The sequence below is a fragment of the Lissotriton vulgaris genome, chromosome 10 (genome assembly GCF_964263255.1).
Source record: "Lissotriton vulgaris chromosome 10, aLisVul1.2, whole genome shotgun sequence".
Lineage (NCBI taxonomy): Eukaryota > Metazoa > Chordata > Amphibia > Caudata > Salamandridae > Lissotriton > Lissotriton vulgaris.
The window spans coordinates 27,623,075-27,639,441 of NC_141698.1; the positions used below are offsets into that span (position 1 = coordinate 27,623,075).

General features: G+C 49.0%; 1 protein-coding gene across 1 annotated transcript in view; it reads right to left on the minus strand.

Moving 5' to 3' along the window:
- Positions 1-16,367, minus strand: part of LOC147684387 (rho guanine nucleotide exchange factor 3-like) — a 233,101-nt gene that overhangs the window by 139,639 nt on the left and 77,095 nt on the right. The gene's annotated exons all lie outside the window — the stretch shown is intronic.

The window sequence follows — 16,367 nt, forward strand, 5'->3', positions numbered from 1 at the left end:
TTTTGTACTTCTGAAAGAGAACATCTTGTACCTTTGAAAGAGAACATCTTGTACCTTTGAAAGAGAACATCTTGTACTTTTGAAAGAGAACATCTTGTACCTTTGAAAGAGAATATTTCCGGAACCTCTTTCTAAACACAATGGTTACATGTTGTACATTACTAAAAAAGGACATTTTTCTGTCACGCACATTTCTACATATTTGAAAGTGTGAATTTCCATGATAGATGCTGTTTATTGCTAGAAATTGCTGCTTATACTTGTGCAAGCTATGTTTCAAAATATAACGTTAGCAGGGGTTTCAGGAAGCTGTACCACGTGTACCAGGGTAAGTGTGTGTGTGTGGGTATTGGTCTGGGAGCTGACTGTGAAGCTAAACACTCTTTTGAAGGCCTATTTTCACCTTGTTTATTTTGGTGCACAGAAACGTGTGTTTGTAAGCCTGCATGCATAGTGGGCCCTGAGACCTTTATTTACTAATGGAGAAAGCTAGTTATTTTAGTATGTTTTCAGATTTTTATCATGCAGGGCCCACATCAGACCTTCATGTTACTAAGGCTGTCAGAACTCTCCTTTCTGGTGGTGTTAGATGGTAGAACGGGACCCTCCATCACCACCCCTCTCGCCAACGCCACTTCCATGACCTCGGCCGTTTTGTCTGCCAACTTGTGGGATCTCGTATCAGGATGTTGTCTAGGGAGGTGCCTGGCTGTTACAGTATTAGCACCTCCTTTTTCAGGTTGCTTGGTTATTGTGGTACTGCAGGCCGAGCTCACTGGATGGAGTTAACTTGCTCCTCTTCAACTTTTATCGCCAGTGTTGCGCCCGCTGGGGCCAATCCTCTTGCCAACGCCACTTCCATGACCTCAGCCGTTTTGTCTGCCAACTTGTAGGATCTCGCGAGTATCAGGATGTTGTCTAGAGAGATGCCTGGTTGTTGCAGTATTATCTTCCTGAGGACTGACGACCGTCAGCCTTGGATCAGTTGGGCCTTGATTTCGTCTGGTTGGTTGATGTTGGTGCATGTACTTGCCAATTAGCACAGCCATGCGTAGAAGACGTCTAGGAATCGTCATCGGCTTGCCGGCCCTGCCTCTGTTTGAATCTCTTGGAGCCGGTATGAGTTGGGGATCAACATGGCAGTTTAATGCCATCACTGTGTCCTCAAAGTCGTCTCCTTCCATGTTAGGGAGGTGTTTGAAATGGTCATATATAGTTCTGCGCCGCCAATATGGAGCACCATGGATCTCTTCATCGCCCCATCTATTTCACGCATGGCACAAAAGTAGTGTTTCAGATGCCCAGTCCATTGGTGCCAGCACAGGGCGGCTGTGGCAGGATCTACTAATTGGCTGAATGGCGGCATCACCGTGACAGAAGAGTGCGCACAACCTGCAGTGGCGGGCAGTGCAACATCCTACAGTTAATCCGACGTGCGAGCGTGCATTCTTACGTGCCACTAACTGCTTTGGGGCGGGCACCTTCCGCTGGGTGTGTTGTCTGCGGGCGTTAGGCTTTGGTTTGGTTTTTCCTGCCACTGGTGGGATGGTATGCTCATTTCTGTGGCCCAAATGTTCACTGGGGGCCCTGCAGTGTCACACCTTTTCCTTTCTGTCCCACGCACTCACAAGCCAGCAGTCACCAGTGCTGGTCATCTTCCTTTCAGTGATTTTTTTGGGTCTAGCACTTTCCTTTTGTTTGGGTTTGCACTTGCCTGTGCTTGTTGACAGGCTAAATAATGCTTATTCGCCACTCTGCGCTTGCCCCAGAGGAGTCCACCTCGGTTCCGAGTCACCAGATAGTGTTTCCTTATTATTATGTTTTTAGTTTTCTTCGCTCGGCGCCTTCACAGGCCTTGCCGCTGGCCAAACGCACTTGTGGCATAGGCTGTCTTTGCACTAGGTGCGGTGTGTTTGGCAGTTCCCAGGTGCTGCAGCTGATGTCACTTTATATTTTTAGGTCTCGACTGGCGTTAGCAGCGCGCAAGCGCTGCCCCGCCATGCGAGGGCTTCTTGGAATCGATCCGATTCCAGAAGTCATGTCTGAGCTCCGCCCGTACTTTTCATTGGTGTGCGTCTTTTGGCATAATTGAATATGCTGAACAGAGTGTAATGATTGTAACGGAGGCTCTGTAGTCCCTCCTGGTTGCCACCCTTTCCACTTTTGACCCCGCCCCCCGGGAATGGATCTTTTATTGGCGGCAGAACATGGTGGGTTTTAAAATTACTGTTGGCACTTTTTTTTACCTTTGTTTGCGTCTTGGCTGTGCGTTTACTCGTGGGTGACATTTAATAATGTGCTTTACAGGAGTACCAGTTATCTTACATTGGAGCATTTTACATGAGACCCAGTTACGTTACACAAGGAAACACACAACGGGGGGTGGAGAGCACGAGACTTAACATATAACAAACTAGACAAACTCATCTGTTTGAAAAAACTGCCCTCACTCACACACCGAAGTGTGTGACATGCTTCATCATAGGGCCTGCTTGCAATACACCCTGGTGTAGCCACACTCAGGGCGGAGCATAAGGGAGGGGGAAAAAAATAATAAATTCCACACAAAACAAAGTACAATCACAGAACTCAACACATAATACACGTGAACATACAAAAGTGATGAAGCAGTGCAAATCACCAAGTGACAGAAAGTAGTGATGCGACAAAAAGTGCAGTTAATAGGAAATAATTAAAACTGGTTTAAGGTTACCAACCCACAAATTTTATTCCAAGGTTCCTCCACCAGGATTAGAAAGAAAAAGGATGGGTAATGTCTTGATAAGAAGATGAGGCTTCTCAAGAATTCCCTCCTGGTACTGCTATGGTCCATTTTAACAAATCTATAACCCTATTCTTTCACCCCAACCGCCACCACCATGTCCACCGCCACCACCACCACTACCACCACCACGTCTACCACCACCACGTCCACCACCACCAACACGTCCACCACCACCACCACGTCCACCACCTCCACCACCACCACAACCATCACCACCAGCACGTCCACGTCCACCACGTCCAGCACCAACACCACCACAATGTCCACAACCACCACATCCACCACCAAGTCCACCACCACCACATCCACCACCACCATGTCCACCACCACCACTTCTACCACCACGTCACCACTTCCACCACCACCACGTCCACCACCAACACGTCCACAACCACGTCCTCCACTACCACCACGTCCACCACCATGACCACCACGTCCACCCCGACCACCACATCCACCCCGTCCACCCCCACCACCACGTCCACCACCACCATGTCCACCACCACATCCACCACCAAGTCCACCACCACCACGTCCTCCACATCCACCACCACCACATCCACCACGTCTACCACCACCACATCCACCACATCCACCACCACCACCACCACATCTACCACCACCACGTCCACCACCACGGCCACCACCACATCCACCATCACCAACACCACGCCCACCACCACCACCATGTCCACCACCATGTCCTCCATGTCAACCACCACCACGTCCACCCCCATGTCCACCCCCACCACGTCCACAACCACCACGTCCACCACCACCATGTCCACCACCAACATGTCCACCACCATGTCCACCACATCCACCATCACCACCACCAGCATGTCCACCACCACCACGTCCACCACCACCACGTCCACCACCACGTCGTCCACCACGTCCACCTACACCACATCCACCACCACCACCAAGTCCACCACGGCCACCACCACGTCCACCACATCCACCACCATGTCCACTACCACCATGTCCACCACCACCACCGCGTCCACCACACATCCACCACAACAACCACGTCCACCACCACCACCAGGTCCATCAGCACCACCACCACGTCCACCACCACGTCCATAACCATATCCACCACCATGTCCACCACCACCACTTCCACTACCACGTCTACCACCACGTCGTCCACCACCACCACCTGTGACAGGTAAAGTGTCACTGGAGGGCAGGGGTAATAGGAGTGTCAACCCCGGCTGTACATGGGACATTTAAGGATGCATTGGGTGCAAGAAGACGGGAATAGGGGCTAGAAGTATTACACCAGACCCAAGATACATTTTGAAGAGGCGCAATGTCACAGGGGCTCCTGTAAAAGCACTCGCAGCATCTCTACCTCACAGTGGCATACCTGCACGAGCCACTCACTCAAAACAAGCATTGGCATAGCCAATAAGTCTCGCGTTTGGGACCTTATAAGTGATTAGCTATGCAACACTTGATGTTGTTGCACCAAGGATATTGTGCTGGATAACTAAACACTTATAAGGTCCCAAAGGCAAGACCTATTGGCTATGCCAATGCTTGTTTTTTCTGTTGCCGCCCAGCTGACTGTGGGGCAAGCAAGCATACGGCACCAGGTAGGCTTGTGGCCTGGAGCTCTGCACCTCTCACCTGCGGGCGAGGCACTCTGGTCTCTGTCAGGCCACGGGTGCACATCAGGGATTGCCTGCTTGCTGCCGGGCTGTGCACCAGTTGCACCCACCCTCATGGTGCAGGGCTGAGTTTCGCTTAGGCCACTGAAACCCTCAGCACACATGGTTTTCACTGTCCTCATTGCCTTTGTGGAGTTCAGTGTAGGACTTTGAGACCCGCAGCACTATCAGGGCACTGCTATACAGAGCTCACCCTGCTGGACTCTCACAACAGTGACATCACACTGGTGACGGAAGCACACAGCTGGAGACCTGTAGCACTGTCAGGGCACTGCTGCACAAAGCTCACGCTGCTGGACTCTCACAGCAGTGACATCGCACTGGTGACGGAAGCACACAGCTGGAGACCTGTAGCACTGTCATGGCACTCCTGCACAAATCTCACGCTGCTGGACTCTCACAGCAGTGACATCGCACTGGTGACGGAAGCACACAGCTGGAGACCTGTAGCCCTGTCAGGGCACTGCTGCACAAAGCTCACGCTGCTGGACTCTCACAGCAGTGACATCGCACTGGTGACGGAAGCACACAGCTGGAGACCTGTAGCACTGTCAGGGCACTGCTGTACAAGTCTCACGTTGCTGGACTCTCACAGCAGTGTCGCACTGGTGACGGGCGTACACAGCTGGAGACCTGTAGCACTGTCAGGGCACGGCTGCACAAAGCTCACGTTGCTGGATTAACATCAGGCTATAAATTGAATGCTGAGAAGACGCAGATTGGAATCTATAAACACCAAGCCAGAAAGATTAGACCATTTGCATCTTTCGCTGTATGGCAGCTGTAATATACTCAAAATGCTGGTCCTTCCAAAATGTATGTATTTATTTAGAACCATCCCCTTAGAGTTCTCTCAAGTATCCCTGGTCAGGGCTGAGACGATTTGTTCTAGATTCCTTTGGGGTTATCTCTGATCGTGTAGGGCTGCTAAATGGACGTGTCTCCCTAGAGACCGTGGGGGTTGGGCGGTTCCCAATATTCTATTGTATTACTGGTCATCCATGTTGCAACATTTTGGAGTACTTTTAGTAGGGGACAGGACTGAGGTTCCGTTAGCTAAGACTGACTGTTTATGAAATAGGTCTGAGAGAGGCGGCAAAGGGTACTCTAGTTCGGATACTTGAACCGAGTTATTTTTAAAAAACGAGGTTCAAAATAATTGGCACTGTGTACTCAATCTGGCGGAAAATGCGCCGTAAATGGAAAATTCCAAATATCAATGCCTACACGCCCTTATGGCTGCTGGAATTCTGCCACCGATCTTTCAGGACCAGGTTATTTTTAGATGGCAGCTGCTTGGTTTGAAGGTTATTGGTGATTTGTGTTCAGAAGGGCAAATGGCATCCTTCTCTTTTTTTAGGGAGAAGTTCCAGTTAAATAACCGCGATTTCTTTAAATATCTACAGATTAGAAGCTTTTTTTTTATAAACGTCCAAATGAGGCTGTCGCTGTGTTTGAAAAGATCACTATAGTCGAATTAGGTTGAAGGAAAGCAAGAATAGGTACAGTGTATCAACATCTCCTATCTGGTTTTCCGGATGATATCGATGTTCAGAATATTAACCCCTTGCATGCTCGTGAAGGAACCATTCGGTCACGAGCCACAGTGGTGCTGTGCTGGTGACAGAATGGTTCCGTCACGGCCCGGCCGCCGCGCCTGCGCGGCACTGATTCCGCACCTGCGCTGAGGGTTCTATTAGGTGGGCGGGGCCGTGACGGAACCACTCCGTCACGAGCATGGTGGTGCCGCGCGGCCCCGCCTCCCCCCTAGCGCTGCGGCGGAATTACCGCCGCAGCCAAGGGGTTAAGTGGGAGGGAAAATTTGGCAAGACGGGAGTCGATATCGGGTATACTTTAGAATTGGCCAGTCAGATCTTAGTCTCCGGCAGCTTACAGACTCAATGTTATATGGCGGTGTTTGATTTGTACTACACACCTGCGAAGATTGCAAAGTGGGGGGGCGGAAGGGCGATAGTTGTGGCAGGTGCGGGCTTCAAGCGGCTGATGCAATTCACATGTTTTGTCTGTGCCCAGGTCTGGGGGAATTCCTTCCCGAAATTGAGTATTTTATAAATTCAATGTTAAAAATCCCAGTTGTAATCTCCCCAGAGCTGGTCATAATGGGATGTGAGGATACCGGGACGGTCGGAAGATCTAGGCATACTGCCGCTTTCCTGTTTGTAGCAATGGCCATGGTTCGGTTGTGCATCACGTCTCAATGGGTAGGCCCGGAAGCTCCTACATTTTTTAATTGGAGTTCTAAGATGCTTGCATTGTATAATTTGGAGTCCTCTGTCTACCTTTTAAGGGGGAAAAGGAGGCGGGAGATGGGTTCTAGAATATGGGCCCCTATCAAGGAATGGTCCAAGGGATAATTGATACAGATGAGCTGGGTTAATTGCTGCCGGCATGGGTTAATCATGCTATCATGCTTGTCTTTTTTGTTTTCTTTTTGCTTATCTTTAGTTTTTTCTTTTTTAGGCTCCACAATTGATTTCTAAGTTTATGTCATGTCTTTTTTGGATAAGTTTCTGTATCATTGCCCTTTTCCTTTTTGCATTTCTGTATATAGTGTTTGCCATGACATGTGCTAACAATCAAATAAAGAAAAAGAGTTAATAAAAAAAAAGTAAGGGTACTGCTGCACAAAGCTCACGCTGCTGGACTCTCACAGCAGTGACATCTCACTGGTGAAGGAAGTTCACAGCCGGAGACCTGTAGCACTGTCAGGGCACTGTTGCACAAAGCTAATGACATAATGATGGTGAAGGTAGTACACAGCTGGAGACCAGTAGCAGGACACTGCTGCACAAATCTCACACTGCTGAAGTCTCCTAGCAGTGATAGTGCACTGGTGAAGGAAGCTTACACCACCAGAGACCTCTAGCACTAATAGGGTACTGATACACAAATCTCAAGTAGCCATAAGGCACTGGTGAAGAAAGCTCCCACTACCGGAGACCTGTAGCTCTGGCAGGGCGCTGATACACAAATCTCACACTGCTGAAGTCTCAGAGAAGTGACAGGGCACTGGTGAAGGAAGGTCACATTGCTAGTGACGCGTATCACTGGCAGGGCACTGATACACAATGCTCACACTACTGACGTCTCACAGCAGTGATGGAGCACTGGTGAAGGAAGTAAATAACTGGAGACCTATAGCACAAAGCTTGAACTAGAGTCTCATGTGATAAAAAGTGCTTGGTGTGCAGCTGATACTGTCTGGGTACCGCATCATTAGCAGACCCATTGGGAGTGCAGTGGACTAGCAGGGCACTGCTGCAGAAAGCTCATAGATAAAGTTCTACAGCAGGGATAAAACACTGCTAGTTGTAGGTGATACTGCTGGGTGCCATTGCAGCTGCAGCACACTCTGTAAGGCAGCTCACCTTTGGCAGTCCTATGGCTCTGACAAGACAAGACACATCTGATTGAAGATCTGAGGTATAGCGTTGACAGGGTACTGACAGTGGGAGGCCAGTCGGCCACAGTGCTACAACAGCAATGGGACACTGCTGGTTAATTCTAAATCCACTGAAATTCGCAACTCAAAGAGGCCTGCAGCACTGGAGCCCAAATGCAGTGATAGGACAATCCTGGCTGATGCGCACACTTCTGGTGTTGTATGATGTATAGAGCGCTTTATACCAACTTTTGTACAGCGCCCCCAAATATGGCTGTGCCAGAGGAAGACTGGGACAGTGCACCCTACCACACTTAACAGGCAGTTCACAGGGCAGCCAAGAGCACAGCTGACTGTAACAGACCTGACATCTCACACAGTGCCCACGCGTGTCACACAATATCTGTTCCCTTCACGCGGTCACCTAGAGATGAGCAGATATCACATGGTAAAACATATGATGAACTGGAACCCCCTGAACAGAGTGGGTTTCCAGCTCGTAATTAGAAGCTCAATGTCCATTATGGGGTTTGGAACCTCCCCAAGACATCAGCAGCAGCCTCAGAAACTCTATTTGTTTGGTGGAGGAGATGGGGGATGAGGTGGGCCGTGCCTGGGACAAAGCCCTGCACCTTCCAAGCCCCCTGCCCTCCTCACACATGATGGTCACAGGGTCAGACTGATTTGCATATGGCCATGTCTGAACTGGGGTGGTGGAGTGAGCTAAAGAATGATGATGGATTAAACCCAGATCAGTTGACTGGGGGTGAGTGCTTGCAATGTTCAACACTCTGTCCATCATCCCCTTTGGTATCGCTTTGTTCGCCCCAAGTTGGCAGGGTATGCCCAGACGTGGGTCCCTAGCTCACTTTTCCACTGGATTCAAGCTAGCCTGGCTGAAGACAGCTGGAATGCCAGAAACCGGTCCCAGGATGCTTGTTTCCGGCCCAGGGAAGACATGGCTTGGCAGTTCGCCTGGACTGTTCCCATGATGCACAGGGTCAGACTGATTTGCATATGACCATGTCTGAATTGGGGTGGTGGAGTGAGCCAAAGAATGATGATGGATTAAACCCAGATTAGTTGATTGGGGGTGAGTGTTTGATTTGCTCAAGCGCTCCGTCCATCATCCCCTTTTTTATTTATTTATGGCACAACTTTTCTGCGACAAGGGAAATGTGAATGCCATCACCAGCCATACTCTTAATCTAGTGCTTAGCTCACCAGCATGCATTCATTTCAATGTCTGCTATGGGTCTTATCCACCACTCAGTACAGTACCAAGCTCCAAACCAATCATCCCCCGCAGAACAGACACGGAATACCTGAAAGATCTGACACAGACCTGGCTACTTGGAGGACTGCACTCTAGTCCAGCACTGCAAGCACCATTAGCTGCATTCTATGTGTGCTGCCTTACATCCCACAATTGCATTTAGATATGAGATGGCAGTAAAAAAAGTCCATCCGAGCAGATCTTCCCGGCCACTTCTCTCACTAAACATGCCTGCTCAGGACCATGAACTGTAAACAAAATATCAGACTGTACAACCCAGTGCAGTAACCATATAAATAGATTATGAATTTATGATCACATGAAATACCACAAAAGGACCTGCACAGTTGCTCAAAGCTGTGGTCATACTGAAAAACTATGAAGTGCACGATTGTCTCAACCTAATATAAACTTATTTTGACTTGTCCTTATTTTGGTGGGGGCCCATTCACAGAGCTAATCTGAGAAAACATCCTAAATGTACTACTTTTGGTATTCACAGAAGGCATTTAGTAGTAGTAAAGTTAGGTTTTTGTCTTAAATTAGGATTTTGTCTTAAGTTAGGATTTTGTCTTAAGTTAGGATTTCATCTCAAATTAAACTTAAGTTAAACTTAGGTTTGTCTTAAGTTTTGGTTTTAGAACAAAATCCTAACTTAAGACAAAATCCTAATTTAAGACAAAATCCTAACTTTACTACTAATAAATGCCTTCTGTGAATACCAAAAGTAGTATGTTTAGGATTTTGTCTCAGATTAGTTCTGTGAATCGGCCCATTGTCTTTTTACTTACTAATGCACTGTTGTGCAACCTTCTATGATATGTCTGTAAAACGCATGTTTTGTCCCAAATTTGTGCCCTGAATTTTGACCTTCTGTCCTGAATTTTGTCCTGAATTTTGACCTTTTGTCCTGAAATTTTACACTCACCGTCCTGAAATTGCAAGTATGCCAGTTGATCACCCTAAGACAGACTGGTTTCCAATCCGCCCTTGAGTGGCAGGCAGTTTGTATCTTGCCCACGAGAACAAAAGGAGAGGGCACTGGGCAAAGAATAATTGGCACGCACCTGGGCTGAATAGTTGTGTCCCACCCTGCAGCGCCTCACCGCATGACAATGGTGACACCAGGACCTGCACCTTGAGTAGGCACCAGGCCACTAGAAATACCTCTAAGTGGCGCAAAATGTTGACACTGGCACGGCAGCTGAGGAAGGTACTGGGTAGCAAGTAGCGATGTAGCACCAAATAGTCGGCGCAGACATGGCTCAGACGGGGAAGCGCACTGCGGCTCCCACCAGCCGGGGAGCGGGTGAACATCGCACAAGGCAGAAACCAGTGTGATATTGCCAGGATGAGCACTAGCTGGAGGAGGTGGGCTCAGACAAAGGAAGGGCACCAGTGCCACTGGCCAGAAAGGACAAACCCAGGACCAGCGCTGGAAGATAGGCAGCTGCAAGACTCCACCCAACAATGAAGTGGACCTACACTGTGGTGTAGTAATAGCCTCTACGAGGGGGTGCAAGCTTCAGGGGACTGCCTCTGGCACTGTGCATGGGTGGCGGCTGAGCGTGGGTGACCCCCTCTCTGTACTTTGCAGGGGGATCGCCTTGAGTTTTGTTATGCCACTGGACCTACACTATCCCATCAACAGGGTGCACACGTTAGCAGAGAGCCTGGGGTAACGACTGTTTTATTAGAACAGTGTGGACACGGAGGGATGAGCAGCAATGTGGCATTACAAGCCAACAGCATGGTCAGGATGATATTTGGCCGATGGCCCTGGGCAGCAGTGGTAACCATCGAGGCCAAACCAAGAGAATGAAGCACTTGGAAAAAAGACATCCCCAGAGCTTCCATCTACTAGGCTTTCAACTGGATGGGCAGTACAATGTTGATAAATGCCTATTCATGGGCTAAGCAATCTCTTGCACATACTTCAAGACATTCAGTAAATTCATCGAGTTAGAGGTGAATGGGCAGCACCTGGGGGGTGGGAAACTGCACTACTTAGACAACTTTTTATTCATGGGTGACACAGGCTCAAATCAGCGCCAGGCACTACTGGGGCATTTATCAGGTTAGAAAACTTCTTGTGGGTGCTTCTATCACCTGACAACCCAGTGGGCCTAACCTCAAGGCTAACCTTTCTGGGGACTGAACTGGACTCAAAGGAAGAGGTTTGCGGGCTACCAGGGGAGATGGTCGACATCTTGAAGCTAGCTTTAAAAGGCAGCACTTGGAGAGATATAACGACTACTAGGATAGCCAAACTTCACAGGTTGAGTTATACCGCCAGGCAAAGCGTTTCCTAAGTGGCTGGCGAGACTAACCAGGGCCTTGAGTAAGAAGGACCTCCACATTAGGCTAACAAATGGCATACGAGGGGACCTGTGTCAATGGTTAACCTTCATGGAACAGTTTAAAAGCACACTGATTTGGAGGAAGCCATGAGTATCAGCAAACCAGCCTGAACTCTTTACAGACGCAGCAGACAGTGAAGGTTTTGGTGATATGCTGGGTACAGCATGGTGCGCAGTGAAATGTCCCGCAAAGTGAATGGAGCAAGCCTGACAAAAAACATAACCCTGTTGGAATTGTTCCCCATTGTAGTCACATTTTCTATATGGAAGGGGAAGCTGGCGAACAAACAGGTTATGCTTTGGTCAGACAACCATGCTGTGGTACAGCTGGTGAACAATGGGTCTGCTGGATGCCCCAGATTGCTGGATCTCCTGCACCATTTAGTGAGTTGTCAGCTGAGCGTAAATATAGCAGTTAGGGCAATGCATGTTCCGAGTTGTAGAAACACTATAGCTGATGCCCTTCCTGGTTTCAGCAGACCAGGTTCAGACACCTGATACCTCAAGCGGATCTGGAGATGATTGCCTTACCTCCAGAGCTGTGGGATCTAGTAGACCTGACCTAGGCATATTGGTGGACAATGCCCTCACGCCCAGGACGAGTAGCAAGTACCATATGTGCTTAGAGACTTTCAAACGTAACACTGGAACATCTTATTTTGGCGGCAGTCAGACAGCAGTAGGGGGTTTCATACTGTGGACGTTCCCCAATGGCAAGAGTAGGGCTTCGGCTCACCCACCTCTAGCGGTGGTGGCATACGTCTCAAAGCTGTGGTTCGCGACTGACCACATGAGCAGCTTCTACTGCAGGGTGGCAATGAAGAGCGAAAGGATACCGTTGGACTTCCAGAAGTTGGAAATGTTTCACGGCATGCTGACCGTGGTGGGAACAGACGCGTTCAATACCACATTATTCAGGGCCGCCTTAGCAAGAGCCTCCTTCGGATTATTTAGATTTAGTGAATTTGTGGATCCGGCAGAGACGGTAGCAGGTCAATCAAGTCTGAGCAGGCGGGATGGACACATTCAGGAGAACCACATGTGACTGACAACCAGGAGGTCCAAGATTAACCAGGAAGTCGGGGGAAAGCAGTCAAATACCCAGGGCAGAACTTTGCCCGGTATGCCTGACGTGAGTATATCTAGGAAGTCCACAGGCATTAGGGCTACCACTGTTCATGCACAGGGACAGGACCTTCTTAAGCATATTTCAATTCCAGACTGTCTTGTATAGAACTCTGCGGAAAGCTGGATTGCCTGCAGAGTGTTTCAAGACCCACTTCTTTACAATATGAGCAGCCACCACAGCAGCACAGCATGGCCTAGCTGAAAAAGCCATGAAAAGGCTAGCTAGATGACAGTCCTGGCCATTCAAGGTTTGTGTCCAGTCTGAACTGTGCTAATCCTGCCTCACATTTCTCTCAACAGGAGAGCAAGAACCCAAGCGGATGGTCTCTCTGATGGGGCAGTCAGACATTTCGAGCTCCCAGCAGTGGGCAAGCACAAAGAAGCGATTTGTGGGTTTGTGGCTACACAACACAAACCGGGTCTGGCTGGGTAAACCTGGGATGAAAAGGGACAATGCTACAGAGCCTGCGCAGGGCACTGGGCCCGAGGGAGATGGACTAAGTGTTACTGGGACATCAGGGGGTAGTAACTTAACAACGGTAGGCAGAAAGCGGTTACTCAAGGACATGCATAGAGATTTGACTGAAGCAGCCAGGCTTCCACTGGAGAGGGGATGAAAACCACAGGGCGATTGATAAATCAAGACGAAAGCTTAACATCTCAATGAGCAAATTCTGTAGGAGCATTGGATGGGACTTCATTAGGCACAAACTTATTAACTTGCTGGTGCCAGGGTACCATATTCGAGAATGGGCTCCATATATCAGAGATGGGCATGATTATGTTCTTATTGAATATCTCAGGAGAACTAGAAATCGCAGGCTATCCTGGGTCGGAAGGTCAGAGCAACGGGGGGAGCCTTCAATGCTCAGAAAACCATTAGGAGCGTGGCGGAAGTGACACCAGTAATAGACAAACACTAAGAGATGATGGGCGGAGCGCTGAAACTTTTCAGATACTCACCCCCAGTCACAGATCAGGATTGAATCCATCATCATTCTTTAGCTCACTTCGCCACCTCAGTTCAGACCCAGGCATATGCAAATCAGCCTTGACCCTGTGCCTCATGGGAACAGTCCAGACCAAACTGCCAAGCCAGGTCTTCCCTGAACCGGAATCAAGCATCCTGGGACCGGTTAACACCCTTCATCAGCCATGCTAGCTTGAATCCAGTGGCAAATTGAGCAAGGGACCCACGTTTGGGCATACGATGCCAACTTAGGGCGAACAAAGCAAAACCAAGGAGATTACCTGGCCTGGCAGTTTGGGCTGGACTGTTTCCATAGGACGCAGGGTCACGACTGATTTGCATATGGCTGGGTCCAAACTGGAATGGTGTGGTAAGCAAAAAAACGATGGATTTAAGCCCAGATCTCTGTATTGGGGCAAATGTATGACATTGCTCTGCATTCTGTCCATCAATTGTTCTTTTTGCATTTGTCACCCCAAGCTCAGACGTGGGTCTCGTGCTCTCCATGCCACTGGAGTCAAGCTATCCTGGCTGATGAGGGCTGAAAGCCCGAAACCGGTCCGAGGATGCTTGTTTCCAGTTCAGGGAGGACCTGGCCGGGCAGTTCGGGCTGGACTGTTCCCATTGGGCGCAGGGTCAAGACTGATTTGCATATGGCTGGGTTCAAACTGGAATGGCATGATGAGCATAAAAGCGATGGATTTAGGCCCAGATCTCTGTACTGGGGTGAATGTATGACATTGTTCTGCATTCTGTCCATCAATTGTTCGTTTTGCACCAGTAATAGACAGCAACAATGTCAAAGAATGTCAAAGAGTGGCCAATAGACTGGAATGAAGGACAGTGCTGCCATACAGGCAAGCCTTGGGATGCCTAATGGCAAAGTCACTGGGGAAGGGGGGAGGCAGTATGGAGAAGCAAAAGGGGATCGCATAGCAGACACAGCACTTGCAGCTCAGGCATGGCCGGAAGGGCCTAGCATGTTACACATTGGTAGCAAGGAAGGGAAGTCCAGAAGTTGATTTTCGCAACCCAATGTCCAGGGCAAGCAGTGATTTATAGTGTTGCTGTCTTTATCTATGGTCCACATAATGATTCATGTTGAAATTATTTATGGTTTATCTTGTGATTTATAACTTAATCCAGAGAGCTAACAAACTGCGGCCTGTCATTCACCAACAACTTCACAATGGTTTTGTTGCTGGACAGGCGGTGGTAGGTGTGGGGATGGTCTTATCGCATGGGCCACGTAGCGTGATCAGGTGTGTTAAAGAGAGACCTGGAAGGCAAAGCCGAACTCGAGGGTTGCGGCTAACGCAACGTTGGGTTCGGGCCCAGCAATGTAACATGGGTGGGGGGCTGCTGCTACCCATCCACTCTCCTCACTTTATCACAAATAAAGGAGCGGAAAGAGGAAGGGTGAAAGGGACCGACCCTCCTTTTCCAGATGTCAATAAAGATGGTGAAAAAAAGGCGCAAAATCCCTTGACGTGGATTGGAGCATGACCATTAAACTACTCAATGGCTAGGCTTGGGGGAGGGGATTAGACCTAGTCCACGAGAACAAAAGGATAGGGCATTGGGCAAAGAACAAAGACAAAGCCTATAAGACCAGCCACTGCGGATCCCATACTTATCTCTTTTAGGAGATCTTCAGGATCTAATGCCAGTGGGTGACATGGTTTATGCAATTCCTGAAGTGCTTTGAACATAACTATAATGTGACCCCCACCACTCTGCCTTAAATTGGGATGTTACAAACTTGACTACAGAGAAAATCTAAGATTTTATTAAAGACTAAAGGGTGGATATTATAACTCCCCCGCTCTTCTCAGTTGATCTGATGTTGTGTCTGTTAAGGTGGTTTCCATCTTTAGCTTTTTGCCCATTAAAGCGTTCCCCACGTCCTTTGCCTTCTGTCTCCTTGTCCTTCAGTTCATAATGTGTTGGAAAATTGAACCTGTTGCCTGTCCTTAATCCTGATTTCCCCTCTTTCAGACGTGCCACCTGGTTTGTTGTCTCTACTCTGTGAGGTCAAATTCGAATTTGGGGGGTGTGGGACAGCCACTTTAAAGCAGCAGATGCCCCGCAAGCCAATTTAGTGTACACAGCCAGAAGCACAAGTTGCTACTTGTGTAACGATATATCTGTAAGAGACATTAGTTAGTGATAGATTCCTTACCTTAGAATATCCCCAGGCGTCAGACTGGATCCGGAAACTTTTGCGTAGCAATACCCCTGCGTGCCGGTAGGCGTCGTCTGCGGCTCCGCGCCCATCGTCGGCGTCGTGAGCGCCGGGATGACGTCGTCGGAGTACTTAGACGGCGCCCATGCGCGCTGACGTCAGTTCTGACACACAGCTTTTCCGCGCCAGATACGCAGAGCCATGATAGAACTAACACTGGTGCCATGAAACTAGGGCCCTGAAAGGGGATGACCTTAACCCTAGATATCGGTTCGCAGAACTGGGAGGATGGGTGGGTCGGTAAGGAATCTATCACTAACTAATGTCTCTTACAGATATATCGTTACACAAGTAGTAACTTGTGCATCTGAAAGAGACACGTTAGTGATAGATTCCTTACCTTAGAATAGATACCCCAGCAATACCAACCCCGGTGGTGGGTCTGCGAACCAATATCACACCAGAAAGTCCTGGAGGACGGAACGGCCAAAGAAGCCATCCCTCCGGACTTGACTGTCCAGGCAGTAGTGTCTTGCAAACGTGTGCAGCGAGGCCCACGTAGCTGCCTGGCAAATGTCCTG